Genomic DNA, 22,233 nt, shown 5'->3' on the forward strand with positions numbered 1-22,233 from the left:
GTTAGAGGAGACTGTGTGCAGCAGCCTTCATGGTAAAATAGCTGCTAGGAAACCACTGCTAAGGACAGGTAACAAGAAGAAGAGATTTGTTTGGCCTAAAGAACACAAGGAATGGACATCAGACCAGTGGAAATCTGTACTTTGGTCTGATGAGTCCAAATTTGAGATCTTTGGTTCTAACCTCCGTGTCTTTGTGTGACGCAGAAAAGGTGAACGAATGGACTCCACATGCCTGGTTCCCACCGTGAAGCATGGAGGAGGAGGTGTTATGGTGTGGGGTAATTGGCTGGTGACACTGTTGGGGATTTATTCAAAATTGGAGCTATACTGAATCAGCATGGTTACCACAGCATCATGCAGCGGCATAATATTCCATCCGGTTTGCGTTTAGTTGGACCATCATTTATTTTTCAACAGGACAATGACCCCCAAACACACCTCCAGGCTGTAAAATGGCTATTTGACTAAGAAGGAGAGTGATGGGGTGCTACGCCAGATCACCTGGCCTCCACAGTCACCAGACCAGAACCCAATCTAGATGGTTTGGGGTGAGCTTGATCGCAGAGTGGAAGCAAAAGGGCCAACAAGTGCTAAGCATCTCTGGGAACTCCTTCAAGACTATTGGAAGACCATTTCAGGTGACTACCTCTTGTGACAGTGTCTCACTTGCTCTATTAGCAATAGTGTGACCGCCCAGCCGTATTCAATCACATTCTGCATGCCTTTAACCCTTAAAAAACCCTTAAAAAAGTTATAGATTTTTTATTGTGGGGAGTGAAAAATGGAAATGAAAAAACAAAAAAGTTTTTTCATTTCCATTTTTCACTCCCCACAATCAAAAATCTTTAACTTTTTTTTTTTTACATGTAAAGAACTGTGTGTCAGTTTGTTTTCTTCATAGTGATGGTATTTATTATTCCATGTCGTGTACTGGGAAGCGGGAAAAAAAATTCCAAATGCAGTGAAATTGGTGAAAAAAATGTGCCGTTTTCATGTGGGCTTGGATTTTATGGCTTTCACTGTGCGCACAAATGACATGTCTACTTTATTCTTTTGGTCGGTGCGATTACGGGGATAACAAATGTGTATAGGTTTTATAATGTTTTCATACATTTACAAAAATTAAAACCTCTTGTAGAAATTTTTTTTTAGATTTTGGGGGTTAATGAGCATCGCTGCATTGACACCTGATCCCCCTCACTACATTACATTGTTTAGCTGAACTGATTTCCAGCCAAGTCCTAGCCAATCAGTGTTAGGTTTACTTCCTCACAGATCACTTGGCCGATTGGTGAGAGGAGGAGAGAGAACTCTCAGGGACACAGTGGATCGTGGGACTGACTGACTAGTAGTCAGTACTACAACAGCCACTGTGCCAGCTAGTCTAGAAGCTTGTCTAACATGAAGTAGGAGAAATTTTAGTATATTAATAATAATTTAGAATAGTAATGTGTACCACTGTCTGGGCTACATACAGTGGGGTATCTGCCAGATTTTGCGCCCAGGGGTCTCCACCTACCTTAATCCGGCTCCGATATTCATTGATATAAGATAAAGGTCCTGGCAGGAGGCTGCACTTCACATATCTAGTGGAGCAGAACTTTTAGATGTATACTAGTGAATTATTCTGTCCCACACACATTACAAAAAACATGAGGAATAGTGTCCACCCCCTTTAAGCCCTTAACGCTCTGTGCCGTAGCTCTACGGCGCAGAGGTACAGGGAATGTATGAAGAGGGCTCACGGGCTGAGTCCTCTTCATACAAAGGTGGGGGTTGTTGCATATTGCCGCAAACCCCCACCGCTAATAACCGCTGTCAGTGCTTGCACCAATCGTGGCTATTAACCCTTCCGATGTCGCCGGCAAAGCCGCCGGTGGCACTGAAAAGACTCGGACGCGTGGGCGCCACAATCTTTCTTCAAATCGTCGCTCCCCCGAACATCATCGAGGCTGAATGGTTTCTGCAGATTCGTTACAGTGGCTCATTGTAACAAATCACATGCAAAAACGCCATATACTGCAATACAGAAGTATTGCAGTATATGTTAGGAACAATCTGAACATCTAGGGTTAATGTACCCTAGAGGGTCTAAGAAATAGTGAAAAAAAAAAAGAAAAAAAATTAATAAAATATTAAAACTTCAAATCACCCCCTTTCCCTAGAACTGATATAAAACATAATAAACAGTAAAAATCGCAAACACATTAGGTATCGCCGAGTCCCAAAATGCCCAATCTTTCAAAATATAAAAACGGTTATTGACGGCGGTGACCTCTGAGATGGGAAATGGCGCCCAAATGTCCGAAATGCGACTTTTACACCTTTTTACATTACATAAAAAATGTAAAACAGACCTCAAAATGGTAGCAATGAAAACGTCGGCTCATTTTGCAAAAAATGACACCTCCCACAGCTCCGTAATACTAAAGTATGAAAAAGTTATTAGCGTCAGAAGATGGCAAAAGTTTTTTTTTCTTTTTTGTACACATTCGTTTAATTTTTGAAAATGTATTAAAACGCAATAAAACCTATATAAATTTGGTATCACCGCGATTGTACCGAACCAAAGAATAAAGTAGAGGTGTTATTTGGAGCACAGAGTGAAAGTCGTAAAAACTGAGCCCACAAGAACGTGACGCGCATGCAGGTTTTTTAAAATTTTTCCACATTTTTAATTTTTTTCCAGCTTCCCAGGACAAGGCATGTTACAATAAATAACATTACAGGAAAGTAAAATTTGTTACGCACAAAATAAGTCCTCACACGTAAAAATGAAAAAGTTATGGATTTTTGAAGGTGGAGAGCGAGAAATGAGCGAAAAAACCCTGCGCCCTTAAGGGGTTAAGGTACATTAATTTCATAATTGCTGTTATGAATAAAGTTTACTATACTTTAATAGATATATACTGTGTAAACGTTATCCAGGTGAAGGGAATGTAAAATCCGGGTTAATGCAGTCATAAATGGAAAACATCCCATCTCTAAATGACTTAGATCAGCAACAGAAAAAATCTAAGCATTAACCAGGAACTGTGTCTAGAATGATGACATTGTAGGGATTTCCACTGTAACTACCCCTTAGAGGAAAATCTCCCCTCCTACATAGACTTGGCTCAAGAATTTGGCTCACGTTTATTCATATGCTCTCTCTTTCTCTCTCTATAAATAGTGTAGTAAACAGAAACTACTATTACTTCATAGTGAAAACGTTCATCCCATCGAAAAATTCTATTGTGTGTGTGTTTTTTTCTTTTTAAAAAAATATCAATGATATCTGATCATTAAGGGTTCAACTTTGCTAAAGCTGGACGGTACCAGATCTTTACAACGCTTAGTTTTACATTATGGGCAACTGAAACCAGTCTTAACAAAATATGTCAATTTTTAATCTGCCTCATGCCACCTTCACTCAGTTATGTCTTCATTGAAACTATCTACCTTTATATTTTTAATTATGTCCTTTTAAATACATGTCAGGATTTTTGTTTGGAGCAGCTGCCTGGCACTGTATGCTGCCAAATGACTTAACAGCCTCAATATTTGACCAAATATTGGTTTTGGAGATTACAATTTTGGGGATATGTACACAGTGTTTTTTTTTATTAATAACTTCAAAAATATTATGGGTGTGTACATCTGGACTAGATGAGGTGAACATTTTTAAGCTTGGTTTCTATGCGCTTTGAGCCAAGTTTGTACATGCAGTTCTGGACTCCTAGATACCAACAGACCACTCTGGGTGCCAGTAATGTACTGTAATTTACCCCATGCTGCAATGGTCAAACGTAAGAGTTATAAAAGATGTCTACAAAGAAGATTTGTTGTTAGTCCTTGTTCCTATGCCAACCCAAAATTTTGAAAATGCATGTCACAAAATTATGGCATAAAATATACCTGTTGTTACTTGTATACAAATTCAACTTAAAAGACATCTACCACCAGGATGAAGGACTATAAACCAAGCACACTGACATACTGATGTGCACCCCCTCTGATAGGATCTGCTCTACTTTTAGCTTCTTATGTCCTGTTTTTTAACCAAAAAAGTTTTTTAAATTTCTGCAAATGAATCTGAGAGGCTCCAGGCTTCACTGTTGTTAATGGAACCTGAGCCTCTCAGTCTGATTTGCATGATTTTTAAAGGCTTTTTTTTCTTAAAAACAAGGGAATACGAAGCTGAAAGAAGATCAGATCCTGCCAGAGGGGGTGCAAACCAGTATGTCAGTGTGCTTGGTTTACAATCCTTCATCCTGGTGGTAGATGTCCTTTAAGAGCAAACTTCCTGTTTTTTTAAGTTTTTGAACTACCATGACCATGAGTGTATGGTAAGGAGGGATTTCCCCACAGTAGGGAAGATTTATCAATAGTCACATAGATTTAGTTAACAATCTGAAATCAAAACTAATTTTTGAACACAAACAATTTAAAGGGAACCTGTCAGCACACTAGCCCCCCTAAGCCCACAAACAGTACTTTCTTACCTTCTTTTTAGGAGGCAGGGCAGGCACACTAGATGCTCGGAGTGGGCAGAGTTATAATCTGCACCTTGAATCTGCAGTAATAGATGACATGCTGGAGATTCAATTATGTGCAGTATTTGGATGGGGATTGTACACTGATACTGTAAATTACAGCTGGCCTTATACTTCCAGTAATGTACATTCTATATTTTGAACCAATAACTTTGTAGACTTAACAACTCCTCCTGGCCAAATCCAATTCAATCGCTCTAAATGCAGCCCGTGAACATGGCTTCAGGCATGGGGTATTTTTCACACAGCAGTATGCTGGTCAGTATATTGTATCAGTATTTGAAAGCCAAATCCAGGAATAAAAAACAGAAGATGGACAAATCTTTCAGTTACACTTTTGTATCTATACAATCCACTGGTTTTGGCTTAAAGAAGCTGATGCAAAATTCTGCTGAATACTGCGGTGTAAAACTGCCCTTACTCAAGCACCCCTGACGGTAATAATCTCTCCCCTATCCCTATACCAAACCAACCCCCTTATTATGAAATGGACCTTTTTCTTTCCCTTTTTGTGCCTTTTTAGTGCTATAGTTGCCCTTTCAAAAAGTTTGTCATGTTTTTCAGTGAAGCGCCTCCAGTGCAGTGTAGTCTCTCATGCCTCATTTATCAACCACTAAGATAACTCAGGCAAACCTTACAAAAAAATCCCCAAAACTAGACTCATGTTTCCAGACATAAGATAAATGCAAACCCCATACCCGAGCGCCCCCCCCGTGTTTGATCTAATGTGTATTGCTAGTAATCTGCCGACTATAGTTTCAGAGAATAGTTTGTTCTTAATGCCTACCTAGGAGTGTGGTGGGCTACCATTATAGTTTTGATAAGAAGGGGTTCTTTGAGTCTGTGGGCCAGAAGTAGATCTTGGGATACAAAATGTATGACATTATCTCCCTTGGTAGTCTGTATGATCTCCATAAATCTAAAATGACTCCATCGTCATCCATTTTCCCAGAAAATCTATCTGGCCCATTAGGTCATGAAAGTTGGTGTCATGTTGAGGCATGAATGATTGCACAACGGACATTGCCAGTGTGAACATGATCTCAACACAAGTCATGCCAATCTCCTGTTCTCCCACTCCTTGGCCTAGATTGTTGTTTTGCAAAAAGAGTCAAACAGATTTCTAAAAGGCCAAGTCTGAATAAAATGAAGGGATAATCCCTGCTACACTGAGTGGCTCAGGTTTGTATCACTAGGGGGTGGGCAGCAGGAGTGTAACTACAGGGGCAGCAGCCATAGCAGCTGAGAGTCACCTGACACGAAAAAAATGTAGGATGTGAACCATTATATACATATTGGGGCTTATTTACTAAGGGTCCAGCAATGCACTTTCACTGGACTTTCTGACGTTTTCAGGTTTTGCACGGCTGTGACAGGAATTTAACAGGTGTCTCTCCGGGGATTGTGTCGCATGCGATTGGATTTTGGCGTAGCTGCGCTGGCTTCCATGCGACACAAAGTGGACGGGGGGGGGGGGGGGGGCGTCAGGCGATCCGACTGATTCGGACTGCGCGCAGGATTTAAGATTCAAATTGTGTCGCAAGACAATGCACTTACATGCAATAGGAAGAAGAAGGTGAACTCCGTCGGACCTGAGCAGGGAAGCGACACATGCAGGATATCGGGCACACGATCTTAGTTGGACAGTACATTATCGTCGGACAATGCACTTTTGGGGGAACTTCGTAGGACCAGCTAAGTAAATGTGCCCCATTATGTGCACATCAGTCCAAATCTTCAACAGTATACAGCTCAACAAATCTTTAAAATGCACCGACACCCTCATCAGAAAATGCTGACGCCATTACTAATGACTGACACTACACATGCGGAGAGCTGTCTCACACACTAGAATAAGTCAGTGACACAGTCAGTGGTATCTAGTACAATTGGTACAGGTACTATTCTGCTCCATTAGTAGGAAGACTTCATCATGGCCTCTCCCGGCCATGGATTAATTTACTACTTGTTGTATTCGCCGCCGGTTGTCTTCAGCATCCCCAAGCACATTTCCACACTGCACACCTAAAAATACCACAGTCACTTACAGTGTCTGTATTGAGTGTCATTATAATAATAATATGTCCTAATAATTAATATATATGCATTGTGTTTTGAAACCTAGTGCAAAGCACATTGCCAAATGTATGTATAAGTTATTTAAATAACAACAGGTGTCTTTAAACATTATTAATAATAAGGATCAACAATGTAAAACACATTTGCGTTTGATGATGTGCTTTTATCATTGAGTTTCAAAACACAATAGAAACGCATTATGAGACAACAACATCAATAGTTTATACATAGCATTCCAGTATTTTTAGCATAGCCAGTATATTTATAAAGTCCCACACACACACACAGCTTACATGGAGCCTTCTTATAGTGTACCTTTACTGTATACAGTCCCCCTTGAACATGAATGAGGAGACCAATAATAGACCACTGCTCTCTCCTGTTCTCCTGGCTCTTCTGCTGGGCTGCGGCTCTGTGCAGGGACACGGTCAGCATGTGATGACATCATCACATGCCTCCTGGATCCTCCGGAGCGCACAGAGCGGCGCAGGGTCTGTTCTGCGCTGCTCTGCATATCAGTGGCATCTGTGAGACACAGATGTCATGGATAGGTTTCACATAGTACAGACTGGCCAGCAACAGACCTGTACTTGTGGTGGTTGATTCGGTCGGCACTTCTGCTGCCCCTCTGCAGGCTCAGGCATCTGCCTCATGGCAGTGTGTGTTTATGAGTATAGAACTTTATATTTCTGTGTATATATAAGAATATAAATATGAGTATACACCTGTGTGTGATTCTATAAACATGTGTGTAAAAATAGGTATATTATATATCCATGTCGATATTATGTGTATATATATATAATGTATATAAGGCAAAGGGGGCCCCATGCAGAAGTCCGATATGGGGCTTGGTCTCAGTGGGTACCATTGTAAACAATTTTATAATTGTAAACATTTGATAGTGTTTTAAAAGCTCTTACACTAAGCGGTTGTAAATTTTGCCATGAGTGAGGCTGGCTGGACCATGGTCAGTTTGTGCGTTGAGTTGTACAATAGGAGGAGTGAATACTATGTGCTCTCTCATCCTCATTCGCACGGCTGTTCTATTTTCCCGTAAATAACAGAAGGCATCTTAATGGAACATGAAACATTTACAACGATAACATCATATTTTTCAAGTTCATGTTTAAACGCCCTCAGGAAATGATAGTAAAACAAGGTTTGTGCATCATAACCTGATCAATAGAAGCCTCTGATCATGTCCAGCTTAGGAGACAGAAAGCCTTTTAAACGAGCAGAGACAATGATCTGGTTATTTTTCACTGCATTTGGCCGCACTTTCATCAAAAAGTCTTTCAAGATCCAGAATCATTGTAATTCACTTAGACTGCGGCACTTTCATGACTGGATGGAGAAAGTATTTGTGAAAAAACAACATTCAATGACTAAAATCTAGTGAAGTCACTTCTTTGTAGTGGCATCATTTTTAGAATATACACTATGGATGGGGTACACTACCCCTCAGGTTGTTGCCATAATCAGCACCCCATATTTCTTATTTAGATTTGCTGGATGGCCTCATTCCAGTACATTTAGATGGTGACATTTGATGTGGCTTTTTACTCTACTTTTACGAAACATGTTAACGGGCAAATCAGGTGATGATATAGTTGGGTTTTCCTTAATCCAATTGAAGCACATCCTTAAAGGAGTAGTGCAGAAATATACTGTGACCTGAAACTTCAAGGGTCCTTGATTCAACAGCCAGACAATCCAGATGTGGCTCAGTTTCTTTATTTGTAATCCACATGTACAAGGAAAGTATGGGAGATGGCCTCGACTCAGCTCCCAGACCAGAAAGTCACCAGACTCTTCTCTTAGCCGCTTCTCAGGATCTGGCCGCAGCCTCATATCATTGTTCCTTCCAAGCCACAACACTCTCCGCCCTAACCCTTGACCACATGGGCTTTACATCTCACTCTCTGATCAACCCATGGGCAGTTAGAGGAACCCATGAGCAGCCATGCTCTAACACCCTCTCCCACAGGGTAAATATTGTCCTCTCCTCCCCCAGGACACTACACAGAGGAGAGGCTCCACAATGTCTACCAGTGTAATAACTTAGCTGGGCCCCCTGCAGGGTCCTAGAATACCTCATCCCCTCCCAACCAGGGGCATAACAAGCGCAGTCAGAGGGTGCAGTCGTGGTCGGGCCCATTAGGGGGAGGTGCCCGCATCGGCACACTGCCGTGCGGACTCTAGTCACGGAATGGGGCGTAACAACAGCATGGGCCCACGCTGCCCAGGGGCCCGGGTTGGATAGCAGGGGCCCACCCCTCCATGATGACAGGTGCGTCGGGGCATTACAACAGTACAGCAGTAACAGGGGCAATTTAATGGGGCCCCATCTGCTGTGCTGACTGGGCCCACCTGCACCTGTATATGCAGAATGTCTGTATATATTGTATTTGTGTATATGCTGTATGTACGTGTGTACATAAATGTGTGCATATAAGTGTATACATGTATATTGTATTTTTCTTTTAAGGGGAAGACCCCAAGCAGACGTTTGCCATGATTTCCAGCTTCTTCTAGTTATGCCACTGCTCCCTCCTAATACTATGTGGACACATTTCCTACACAAATCATATGTATATAACATTTTAAGAGTCCAAAGGATTATCTGTAGAAATTAAGCCCATACTGATATGCTGTTTCAGCCGTGGATCCCAATTATGTTAGTATCCCTTAACTAATCAGAGAAAGGAAACAAAAATAAAACCCTTTAATTAAATATTGAAATGTAATTACATCATCTGCCTCTTATATTCATAGGTCATGCAGATTGCTTTTGCAGGACACCTATTCAAGTGTACTGTATGAAGTCAGGCAATTCTTCACTGGGGATTCCTGCAATGGAATATGCTTCCAGTGCTACCTCTTAAATAAGACAGCCCCCTCTAAATCTACATCTGACTTTCAAGAAGCCTTGAGACATTGGGGCACATTTACTTACCCGGTCCAGTCGCGATCCAGCGGCGGGTTCTCCGACGCTGATTCGGGTTCTGCCGGGATTCACTAAGGTCCGTGCGCCGATATTCACCAGGTGTCGCTGCTGCGCTGAGGTCTGCCAGAGTTCACCTGCTTTTTTCTGGTGTATGTGAGTGCTTGATCTTGCGACACAAATGGCTTTTTAAATTCTGCGTTTTTTCCGAATCCTTCGGGTTGTCCGGTGGCCACGCCCCCCGATTTCTGTCGCGCGAAAGTCGGCGCGATTGCGCCAAAAATTGATCGCGTGCGCCACAATCCTGTGAAATACAGCGCAAAGAGGAAATATTCGGGAAAAACCCGACAGATTCGTGGCTGCGGACCCTTAGTAAATGTGCCCCAATATGTGGGATAAAAGCCAAACCAGTGAGTGTTTTCCAAAAAGAAGAGACACCCAACTGTAGACTTTGATGATCTACTTCTATGGCCTCTCACCTAGGTAAACCAGTTGCCTGCACTATGCTGATGAGATGCAATAACATCAAAGCAGCCCAGCAGTGTTTGTTGCTACGTTTAGAAACCATGATGAAGCAGTAGGGCAATATGGAGCCTAAGGCCCCATTCACACAACTGTATCAGGACCCGTGAACTGGCTGCACAATTTACAGCCAGATCACAGCCCCCGTAGAGGGCTAGGCCACCCACCCTGACTGAGCTACGGCAGTTTATTTAAAGGGATATTCCGGGAATATGAACGTCTGATACAAAAACCCATGGATGCTATAAATAAATTAAGATAACAAAACTCAATGTCATTAGTTACAAAACGGAGCTTAAATAGTTTGATTTTATGATTTGCAAAATTTTATGGCCTCTCTAAAGAAGGTGAAGTTATAACCAAGATGGCTGTCACTGTAAACTACAAGTCCCTTTAGTTCTCAGTAACTCCTCCTCCCTCTTATGTTCTGCCCCCAGTGATGATCTAATAGACTTTCCTGCTCTGTTACCATAGTAATGATGTGTAACTGCCATCACCACAAAACTGGCCACACTGGATGCACTGCAACCAACCGACTACAGCCAAACGTAGTGGTGATCACATGACCTGCCTAGGCAGGTGCAGGACATCTTCTGTCCTGTGTCTGCTCCACATGGAGGAAATTAACGGACTGATTAAAGGGCCAGTAGCTTTTTAATTCCTCATTACAGTCTATGTCCACAGCATTTTTCTGTTAAAGGGAGCAAAATTTTTAAATAACAACTAATTACATATTAGCTTATATTTTACTGACTCATTTGTATATGGATTATGCCGATTCCTGGAAAACCCCTTTAAGTTAACTTTAAGTTAACTTATAGCCAAGGGAAACCCAAAAGTAATTTTCTTAGAAAATTAGATTATTTTTAAGACCAAGTGTAAAAAAAAATTTTGAACACAGAAATGCTGGCCAAATGTAAAGTATGTGCAGTTAATGCCCTCAATACTTGAGGCTCCTTTTTCATGAATGACTGTATCACTGCAGTGAGGCTTGGAGGCGATCAGCTGATGGCACTGCAGAGGTGTTATAGAAGCAGGTTGTGTGATAGTAGCCTTCAGCTTGCCTGCATTGTTGGGTATGGTGTCTCATTTCCTCTTGACAATACCTATAGATTCTCTATGAAGGCTGGACAATCAAGCTCAGTGATACTGTGGTTATTAAACCATTGGTATTGATGCTTTTCGCAGTGTGAACGGGTGCCAAGTCCTGATGGAAAATGAAAATCCCATCTCCAAATAACTTGTCAGCAGAGGAAAGCATGAAGTGCTCTAAAATTTCCTGGTAGACTTTGGTCTTGATAAAAAACTGTGGACCTACACCAGCAGATGACATGGTTTCCCAAACCATCACCGATTGTAGAAACGTCACACTAGACCCCAAGCAGCTTGGATTGTGCCTCGCCACTCTTTCTCCAGACTCCGAGACCTTGATTTCCAAATGAAATGCAAACTTTACTTTCATCTGAAAACAACACCTTGGACCACTAAGCAAAAGTCCAGTTCTTTTTCTCCTTGGCCCAGGTAAGACGCTTCTGGTGTTGTCTATCGGTCAGGAGCGGCTTGACATAAGAAATGTGACACTTATAGCTCACTTCCTAGATACATCTGTGTGTGGTGGCTCTTGAAGCACTGACTCCTGCAGCAGTCCACTCATTCTAAATCTCCCCCAAATTTTTGAGTTGCCTTTTCTTAACAATCCTATCAAGGCTGCAGTTACCCTTGTTCAACCTTTTCCACTACACTTTTCCCTCCACTCAATTTTTCATTAAAAGGCATCTACCACCAGGATGAAGGACTGTATGCAAATGAGCGAAAGGGGCTCCATAGGTGTTAATGTTAATAGAGCACTTTATACTGGGGTATAAGGCAGCGGTCACACGATCCGCTAGGCGTCCGTTCATAGCGCGACGCTAGCGCACAGTGGGCGGTCCTCGGCCCGACCGCACATGCGTTAACAGGGAAACGCATGCGATTGATAAGCCGATTGCATGCGTTTCCCTGTTAACGCATGTGCGTTCGGGACGAGGACCACCCCCTGTGCGCTAGCGTCGCGTTATGAACGGACGCCTAGCGGATCGTGTGACCGCGGCCTAACTGCCATCTTAGCTTGTAGCTTCCCCTCCTTGTGCACTGTGTCAATGACTGCCTTCCGGACATCTTTCAAGTCAGTAGTTGCCTACTGAACCAGAGTAAGGGACCTTTTAAAACTCTTAGAAAGCCTTTGCAGGTGTTTTGGATTGATTAATCTGATTTTCTGAGATAATTCCTTTTTGGGTTTCCTGGCTGTCAGCCATCATCATCAACAGTAACATAAATAACACATGAAATAGTTCACTCTGTAATGTCTCAATCTAATATAGGAGTTTCCCTTTTTGAAATGAATTACCAAAAAAAAATACTTTTTGCCTATATTATTGAGAAGCACTGGTATATAATCTACATAAAAGATAGCATTATTGGATATTACATAAAAACAAAATGTTCTTCTGTAAAAATCACAGGTCGGAAACAATAGAGGAGCATCATCTTCAATGTAATAATCAATTACATCCAGATCTCACACAAGGCACATTACCTTTCCAAACTGATAAATTTTTTTGCAACCATAAAAAATGTAGTCTTGGCCGAAATGAAAACCGTTGCACACAAGTAGCTTTTAATGAGAAGCAGGCGTCATGGCATGGATGTGGTGTTGTCGTCATAATAACCCACCAGCAGAATTTGGAATTTAGTTCAAGCCCATTAAGCACACTGTGAGTCAAACAGTACGGTCTCTCATATACTGTTTCATAGCCAAGCAACACATAGGTCATATAGAAAAGTATTAAATATTTCCACTTCTCCACTTTTACTCTAAATAAAATTGGCACAAAACAAAAAAAAAAAAATTGTACGTGTTTAAAAGCACACTTGCTATAGACAAAGCTAAAATGTTCAGAGCATAGAGTAAGGCCACTTATACTGGAGCCAAATGCTATACTCCGTTGTGAACACAGGGTGGGGACATAGCAGCTGGGAAGAACCCAGGAAGGACATCTGGTAAATATTAACTGCACAGCCTTGGTATAAAATGGAAAAGTAATTAAAACACACAACCAAAAAGTGAAGATGTAGTCATTGCGTGTCAGTATTTGTTCCTAAAGAGTTTCCAGTACAATAGTAATACAAACTAAGGCGAGATTTTTAAACCTGACACGATTGAAGAGAGTAAAAAACCAATATACAATATAAAGACAGATATTGGGGGTATTGGTAAATGACATTAACATACACCAGGAACAGGAGAAAGACTGGATAACACAAGTAAGAACACATCATCAGGTCATTATAATTCTCTTTGCCAAGAAATTACAAAAAGCTGAGAGATAGATATCTACATGAGATACACAAACAGCATGTTCATATGTTCTTTGATGCGTTTCAGACCTAATGAGGTCCTTAGTAGAGATGAGCGAACATACTCGTCCGAGCTTGATGCTCGATCGAGCATTAGCGTACTCGTAACTGCTCGTTGCTCGGACGAGTATTTCGCCCGCTCGAGAAAATGGCAGCTCCCGCCGTTTTGCTTTTTGGCGGCCAGAAACAGAGCCAATCACAAGCCAGGAGACTCTGCACTCCACCCAGCATGACGTGGTACCCTTACACGTCGATAGCAGTGGTTGGCTGGCCAGATCAGGTGACCCTGGGATAGACTAGCCGCTGCCCGCGCTGCTCGGATCATTCTCTGTCTGGATGCCGCTAGGGAGAGAGCTGCTGCTGGTCAGGGAAAGCGTTAGGGTGTTCTATTAGCTTACTGTTAGGCAGGAGTGATTCTACAACAGCCCTTCTTAGGGCTACAATAACGTTATCCTTTTTTTTTTTATTTGCTTGTGGCTGGGCTTGCTGGCACTAGTAGTGCAGCTAGTACCATATTGTGAGGAATTAGCAGGGGGACTTGCTACCGTTGTGTTTAGCTCTTAGTGACACACATATCCACCTCAAACACCAAAGTGGGAAAATTTATTAGGGGTTTGATTTCAATTAGGCACAGTCTGCCAGTTTCTTTTTATTTTACGTTTATTTTTTTAATAACTCAGTGTCATCTCATCTGGCATAGTAGTGTGCTTTCATACTTGGCTAGAAAATAGCCATAGGAGAATCCAAACGTCTTACTTACGCCTACAGTAGCGTTATATATATTTGATTTCTGGTTGATCTGCTGGTGGCTGTAGTTGTTGCAGTGCATCTACTAGCAAATTGTGAGCAATTTGGAGTGAGACTTGCGACCACTGTGTTTTGCGCTTAGTGACGCACATATCCATCGCAAAGACCAAAGTGGGAAAATTTATTAGGGCCCGGGGTTGGATTTCAATTAGGCACAGTCTGCCATTTCCTTTTTTATTTTACGTTTATTTTTTTCATAACTCAGCGTCATCTCATCTGGCATAGTAGTGTGCTTTAATACTTGGCTAGAAAATAGCCATAGGAGAATCCAAACGTCTTACTTACGCCTACAGTAGCGTTATATATATTTGATTTCTGGTTGATCTGCTGGTGGCTGTAGTTGTTGCAGTGCATCTACTAGCAAATTGTGAGCAATTTGGAATGAGACTTGCGACCACTGTGTTTTGCGCTTAGTGATGCACATATCCATCGCAAAGACCGAAGTGGGAAAATTTATTAGGGCCCGGGGTTGGATTTCAATTAGGCACAGTCTGCCATTTCCTTTTTTATTTTACGTTTATTTTTTTCATAACTCAGCGTCATCTCATCTGGCATAGTAGTGTGCTTTAATACTTGGCTAGAAAATAGCCATAGGAGAATCCAAACGGCTTACTTACGCCTACAGTAGCGTTATATATATTTAATTTCTGGTTGATCTGCTGGTGGCTGTAGTTGTTGCAGTGCATCTACTAGCAAATTGTGAGCAATTTGGAGTGAGACTTGCGACCACTGTGTTTTGCGCTTAGTGACGCACATATCCATCGCAAAGACCGAAGTGGGAAAATTTATTAGGGCCCGGGGTTGGATTTCAATTAGGCACAGTCTGCCATTTCCTTTTTTATTTTACGTTTATTTTTTTCATAACTCAGCGTCATCTCATCTGGCATAGTAGTGTGCTTTAATACTTGGCTAGAAAATAGCCATAGGAGAATCCAAACGGCTTACTTACGCCTACAGTAGCGTTATATATATTTGATTTCTGGTTGATCTGCTGGTGGCTGTAGTTGTTGCAGTGCATCTACTAGCAAATTGTGAGCAATTTGGAGTGAGACTTGCGACCACTGTGTTTTGCGCTTAGTGACGCACATATCCATCGCAAAGACCGAAGTGGGAAAATTTATTAGGGCCCGGGGTTGGATTTCAATTAGGCACAGTCTGCCATTTCCTTTTTTATTTTACGTTTATTTTTTTCATAACTCAGCGTCATCTCATCTGGCATAGTAGTGTGCTTTAATACTTGGCTAGAAAATAGCCATAGGAGAATCCAAACGGCTTACTTACGCCTACAGTAGCGTTATATATATTTGATTTCTGGTTGATCTGCTGGTGGCTGTAGTTGTTGCAGTGCATCTACTAGCAAATTGTGAGCAATTTGGAGTGAGACTTGCGACCACTGTGTTTTGCGCTTAGTGACGCACATATCCATCGCAAAGACCGAAGTGGGAAAATTTATTAGGGCCCGGGGTTGGATTTCAATTAGGCACAGTCTGCCATTTCCTTTTTTATTTTCCGTTTATTTTTTTCATAACTCAGCGTCATCTCATCTGGCATAGTAGTGTGCTTTAATACTTGGCTAGAAAATAGCCATAGGAGAATCCAAACGGCTTACTTACGCCTACAGTAGCGTTATATATATTTGATTTCTGGTTGATCTGCTGGTGGCTGTAGTTGTTGCAGTGCATCTACTAGCAAATTGTGAGCAATTTGGAGTGAGACTTGCGACCACTGTGTTTTGCGCTTAGTGACGCACATATCCATCGCAAAGACCGAAGTGGGAAAATTTATTAGGGCCCGGGGTTGGATTTCAATTAGGCACAGTCTGCCATTTCCTTTTTTATTTTACGTTTATTTTTTTCATAACTCAGCGTCATCTCATCTGGCATAGCAGTGTGCTTTCATACTTGGCTAGAAAATAGCCATAGCAATAGGATAGCATCGTTTGGTTTTAAAAACTAAAAAACACACACAAAAAAAAAAAACACAAAAAAAAGGTAAAAAAAAAATTAAAGTTATAACTCTCATTTTCAAAATGTTTAACCCGAGGGCTAGGGGTAGAGGACGAGGGCGGGGACGTGGGCGTCCAACTACTGCAGGGGTCAGAGGCCGTGGTCCTGGGCGGGGTGAGACACCACCTGCTGATGAGGGAGCAGGGGAACGCCGCAGAGCTACACTCCCTAGGTTCATGTCTGAAGTTACTGGGACTCGTGGTAGAGCACTGTTGAGGCCAGAACAGTGCGAACAGGTGATGTCGTGGATTGCCGACAATGCTTCGAGCAATTTGTCCACCAGTCAGTCTTCCACGCAGTCCACCCATGTCACCGAAATCGGCACTCCTCCAGCTCCTGCACCTCAGCCTCCTCCCCCCCAGTCTGCCCCCTCCCAGCAAAATTTGCCATTTGAACCGGCATACTCTGAGAAACTGTTTTCTGGACCCTTCCCACAGTCACAAACCACTTGTCCGGTTGCTGATGAGCAATTTTCCGATGCCCAGGTTTTCCACCAGTCGCAGTCTGTGGGTGATGATGACCTTGTTGACGTACTGGAAGAAGTGTGTAAAGAGGTGTCCGACGATGAGGAGACACGGTTGTCAGACAGTGGGGAAGTTGTTGTCAGGGCAGGAAGTCCGAGGGGGGAGCAGACTGAGGGATCGGAGGATGATGAGGTGACAGACCCAAGCTGGGTTGAGAGGCCGGGTGAACACAGTGCTTCTGAGACGGAGGAGAGTCCTCGACCAGAACAGGTTGGAAGAGGCAGTGGTGGGGCCAGACGGAGAGGCAGGGCCAGAGCTGGTGCATCAGCGCCAAATGTGTCAACTAGTGAAGCTCCCGTGGCGAGGGCTCCTGCGGCGAGGGCTAGATTTTCAGAAGTCTGGAGGTTCTTTAAGGAAACACCGGATGACCGACGGACTGTGGTGTGCCACATTTGCCAAACCAGGATCGGCAGGGGTTCCACCACTACTAGCTTAACTACCACCAGTATGCGCAGGCATATGAATGCTAAACACCCCACTCAGTGGCAACAAGCGCGTTCACCTCCGGCCGTGCACACCACTGCTCCTTCCCCTGTGTCAGCTGATAGTCAGCCCCCTGCCCAGGACCCTGCCACAAAAACCCCATCGTCGCCTCCACGATCCTCCACAGCATCCACCAGCGTTCAGCTCTCCATACCCCAGACGCTGGAGCGGAAACGCAAATATAGTGCAACCCACCCGCACGCCCAAGCCCTTAATGTGCACATCTCCAGATTGCTAAGCCTGGAGATGCTGCCCTATAGGCTAGTAGAGACCGAGGCCTTTCGCAGCCTCATGGCGGCGGCCGCCCCTCGGTATTCGGTCCCCAGCCGCCACTACTTTTCCCGATGTGCCGTCCCAGCCCTGCACCAGCACGTGTCAGACAACATAATCCGTGCCCTGACCAACGCCGTTTCTGACAAGGTCCACCTGAACACGGACACGTGGACGAGTGCTGCCGGGCAGGGCCACTATATATCGCTGACGGCACATTGGGTTAACTTGGTGGAGGCTGGGACCGAGTCTGACCCTGCGGCTGGTCATATACTGCCGACGCCGAGGATTGCGGGGCCTACCTCGGTCCAGGTGTTTCAGGCCTACTATGCCTCCTCCTCCTCCCACCCCTCCTCCACCTCCTCCTCCGAACGACCATCCGTGGGCATGGCGCCATCAGTCGGTAGCTCTAGGCACAGCAGCAGTGCCGTCGCTAAGCGACAGCAGGCGGTGCTCAAACTGCTGAGCCTAGGCGATAAAAGGCACACCGCCCAAGAACTATTACAGGGCATCACGGCGCAGACTGATCTGTGGCTGGCACCGCTGAACCTGAAGCCAGGCATGGTTGTGTGTGACAACGGCCGTAACCTGGTGGCGGCTCTGCAACTCGGCAGACTGACACATGTGCCATGCCTGGCCCATGTGTTAAATCTGATAGTTCAGCGTTTCCTCAAGACATACCCCAATCTGTCTGATTTGCTCACGAAGGTGCGCCGCATCTGTGCGCATTTCAGGAAGTCCAGCACAGATGCTGCCACTCTCAGGGCAGCGCAGCGCCGCCTCCAACTGCCCGCTCACCAACTGTTGTGCGACGTGCCCACGAGGTGGAATTCAACACTGACCATGTTATCCAGAGTTTACCAGCAGCGCCGAGCGATTGTAGACTGCCAGATGTCAACTTTAACCAGAACTGGTAGTCAGGTCAGTCAGCTTCCTCAAGTCTACAATGAGGAGTGGACGTGGATGTCTGATATCTGTCAGGTGCTGAGTAACTTTGAGGAGTCAACACAGATGGTCAGTGGCGATGCCGCCATCATCAGCCTCACCATCCCGCTGCTTGGCCTGTTGAAAAACTCTCTGGTCAGCATGAAGTCGGAAGCTTTGCGCTCCTCACAAAAGACGGGGGAAGAAGATTCCCTTGTTGATAGCCAAAGCACCCTTAGGTCTGTTTCTCAGCGCATATCGGAGGAGGTGGAGGAGGATGAGGAGGAAGAGGAGGAGAATGTTGGCGAGACACAAGAGGGGACCATTGTTGAGTCCTTCACTGTTGAGCGTGTATGGGCAGAAGAAGAGGAGTTGGAGGAGTTGGAGGAGGAGGAAATGGACAGTCAGGCCAGTGAGGGGAGTGAATTCTTACGCGTTGGTACTCTGGCGCATATGGCAGATTTCATGCTAGGCTGCCTATCCCGTGACCCTCGCGTTCAAAGAATTTATTCCAGCACCGATTACTGGGTGTTCACTCTCCTGGACCCACGGTACAAGCAAAATCTTTCCACTCTCATCCCTGGAGAGGAAAGGAGTGTGAGAATGCATGAATACCAGCAGGCCCTGGTGCACAAGCTGAAACAGTATTTCCCTTCTGACAGCGCTAGCGGCAGAGTGCGTAGTTCTGCGGGACAAGTAGCAAGGGAGAGTAGGCGAGCAGGCAGCTTGTCCAGCACTGGCAAGGGTACGCTTTACAAGGCTTTTGCCAGCTTTATGTCACCCCAGCAAGACACTGTCACCTGTCCCCAGTCTCGGCAGAGTAGGGCTGATCTTTACAGAAAGATGGTGAGGGAGTACGTAGCTGACCATACCATCGTCCTAAATGATCACACAGCTCCCTACAACTACTGGGTTTCAAAGCTGGACATGTGGCACGAACTGGCGCTGTACGCCTTGGAGGTTCTTGCCTGCCCTGCCGCTAGCGTCTTGTCCGAGCGGGTTTTCAGTGCAGCTGGTGGCATCATCACCGATAAGCGTACACGCCTGTCGACTGACAGCGCTGACAGGCTGACGCTTATCAAGATGAATAAAGCCTGGATTTCTCCTAATTTCCAATCTCCACCAGGTGAAGGAAGCTCAACCTGAATAATTTATCCACTCCTCCTCCTCCTCATTTTCCTCCTTCTCCTCCTCTTTGTACAGTAAAGCAGAGGAAACTGGCTATTTTTTTACAGGGCCCACTGGCTCTAGCTATAGTACTTTATGCATTTAATTTTTATGGAGGGCCACCGACCCGGTCCTCTGTTTTAAACAATTTTTGGGAGTGCCACATACAGGCACTCAATCTATTCAATTTCTGGAGGGCCACCTACCTGCTCCTCTGGTTTGAAAACTTTTTTGGACTGCCACATACAGGCACTCAATCTATTCCATTTTTCTGGAGGGCCACCTACCTGCTCCTCTGGTTTGAAAACTTTTTTGGACTGCCACATACAGGCACTATCCAAATTGAATTGTCTCCATAGCAGCCTCCACACGTTGTCTCCATTGCTACCTCCAAAAGTCGTCCATATAGCTGCCTCCATACATCGTCCCTTTATCAAACGAGGTGTGTCAGGCCGAAATTTGGGTTGTTTTCATGGATTCCACATCAAAGTTGTTAACTTTGTCGCCACCCTGCTGTGTTATCCACAAAATACACTGGCAAACTTTTACCATTTACGGATATTATTTCAGCGCTTCTTGCGCATCTGTTTACATTCCCCTCACCCGCCATATCCTAAACTTATAAGAACGCTACTACACTTGATCTTATACAAAAGGTTCTTAGAAGAACTGTTTGGGGAGTAGCCTAGTGACAGGGGCTTGGATTGGCGAAAGCTCGCCTGGCAGCGGAGCGCCAGCTCCATGCCAAGAACCAACTAACATAGTTTTAACTGCAGCACCTTTAATCTACTACTAGTTCACTGCCTCCATACATGGCCGCCTTATCAAACGTGCTGTGTCAGGCAGAATTTTGGGTTGTTTTCATGGCTTCCACAACAAACTTGTTAACTTTGTCGCCCCCCTGCTGTGTAATCCTCAAAATATACTGGCAAACTTTTACCATTTACGGATATTATTTCAGCGCTTCTTGCGCATCTGTTTACATTCCCCTCACCCGCCATATTCCAAACTTATAAGAACGCTACTACACTTAACTTGGTGCAGGCTGGGACTGAGTCTGACCCTGGGGCTGGTCATATACTGCCGACGCAGAGGATTGCGGGGCCTACCTCGGTCCAGGTGTTTCAGGCCTACTATGCCTCCTCCTCCTCCCACCCCTCCTCCACCTCCTCCTCCTCCTCCGAATTACCATCCGTGGGCATGGCGCCATCAGTCGGTAGCTCTAGGCACAGCAGCAGTGCCGTCGCTAAGCGACAGCAGGCGGTGCTCAAACTGCTGAGCCTAGGTGATAAAAGGCACACCGCCCAAGAGCTATTACAGGGCATTCCGCATCAAACTTGTTAACTTTGTCGCCACCGTGCTGTGTAAGCCACAAAATATACTGGAAAACTTTTTTCATTTACGGATATTATTTCAGCGCTTCTTGCGCAGATGTTTACATTCCCCTCACCCGCCATATCCCAAACTTATAAGAACGCTACTACACTTGATCTAAGGTTCTTAGAAGTGCTGTTTGGGGAGTAGCCTAGAGACAGGGGCTTGGATTGGCAAAAGCTCGCCTGGCAGCGGAGCGCCAGCTCCATGCCAAGATCCAACTAACATAGTTTTAACTGCAGCACCTTTAATCTACTACTAGTTCACTGCCTCCATACATGGTCCCCTTATCAAACGAGCTGTGTCAGGCAGAATTTTGGATTGTTTTCATGGCTTCCATGTTAACTTTGTCGCCACCCTGCTGTGTAATCCACAAAATATACTGGCAAACTTTTATCATGTACCGATATTATTTGAGCGCTTCTTGCTCACCTCCTTTGGTTCCTCTCTGCCACCCATTGGTTTGAAGCCTGAGTCCATTTAGGGTATGTCGCCATGCCACTCTCTAGCCTGCTGCCGCTGCCTCTGCATGCCGTCCCCTATAGTGTCAGGGTCAATTATTGGATGTTTTAGATGCTATCTAGCTTCATTCTGTCACTCTGTCATGGCCATGCTGTTGCCCATAATTTTGGCATAATGGTGCGATTAAGCAGCCTCAGAGGCATCCATGCATGCTGCCCCTGCTGTTTCCTGTCCATTTCCGTGGTGTTTCCATCCTTTTCTGAGGTTCCCAGGTGTTTGACCAAGCTTCCCTGTGCAGAGCCTTGGTCCCCTTGAAAAATGCTCGAGTCTCCCATTGACTTCAATGGGGCTCGTTACTCGAAACGAGCACTCGAGCATCGGGAAAAGTTCGTCTCGAATAACGAGTACCCGAGCATTTTAGTGCTCGCTCATCTCTAGTCCTTAGTCATAGATGACCAAGGACCTCAATAAGTCCAAAACACGTCAGCTTGCACTGTACACTCATGGCTGTATATTTTTAGTGCTTCTAATACAGAATCAATAAAGAAAATTCCACGTTTCTTTACCCGAACAGCATTTGCTGACCCAACTGTTTTTCATTGTTTGCACATAAAGGAGTATGGAGGGTTTCTCCTGGAGTCGTGCATCTGGGGCTTAGACCCTTCATAATAATAACACTTTGTAGTTATACATAGTAGTAAGGCAAGTATCTGTAAAATGGGGCTGTAGAAGAATTT

This window comes from Engystomops pustulosus, chromosome 2 (assembly GCF_040894005.1).
Source record: "Engystomops pustulosus chromosome 2, aEngPut4.maternal, whole genome shotgun sequence".
In the NCBI taxonomy this organism is placed as follows: Eukaryota; Metazoa; Chordata; class Amphibia; order Anura; family Leptodactylidae; genus Engystomops; species Engystomops pustulosus.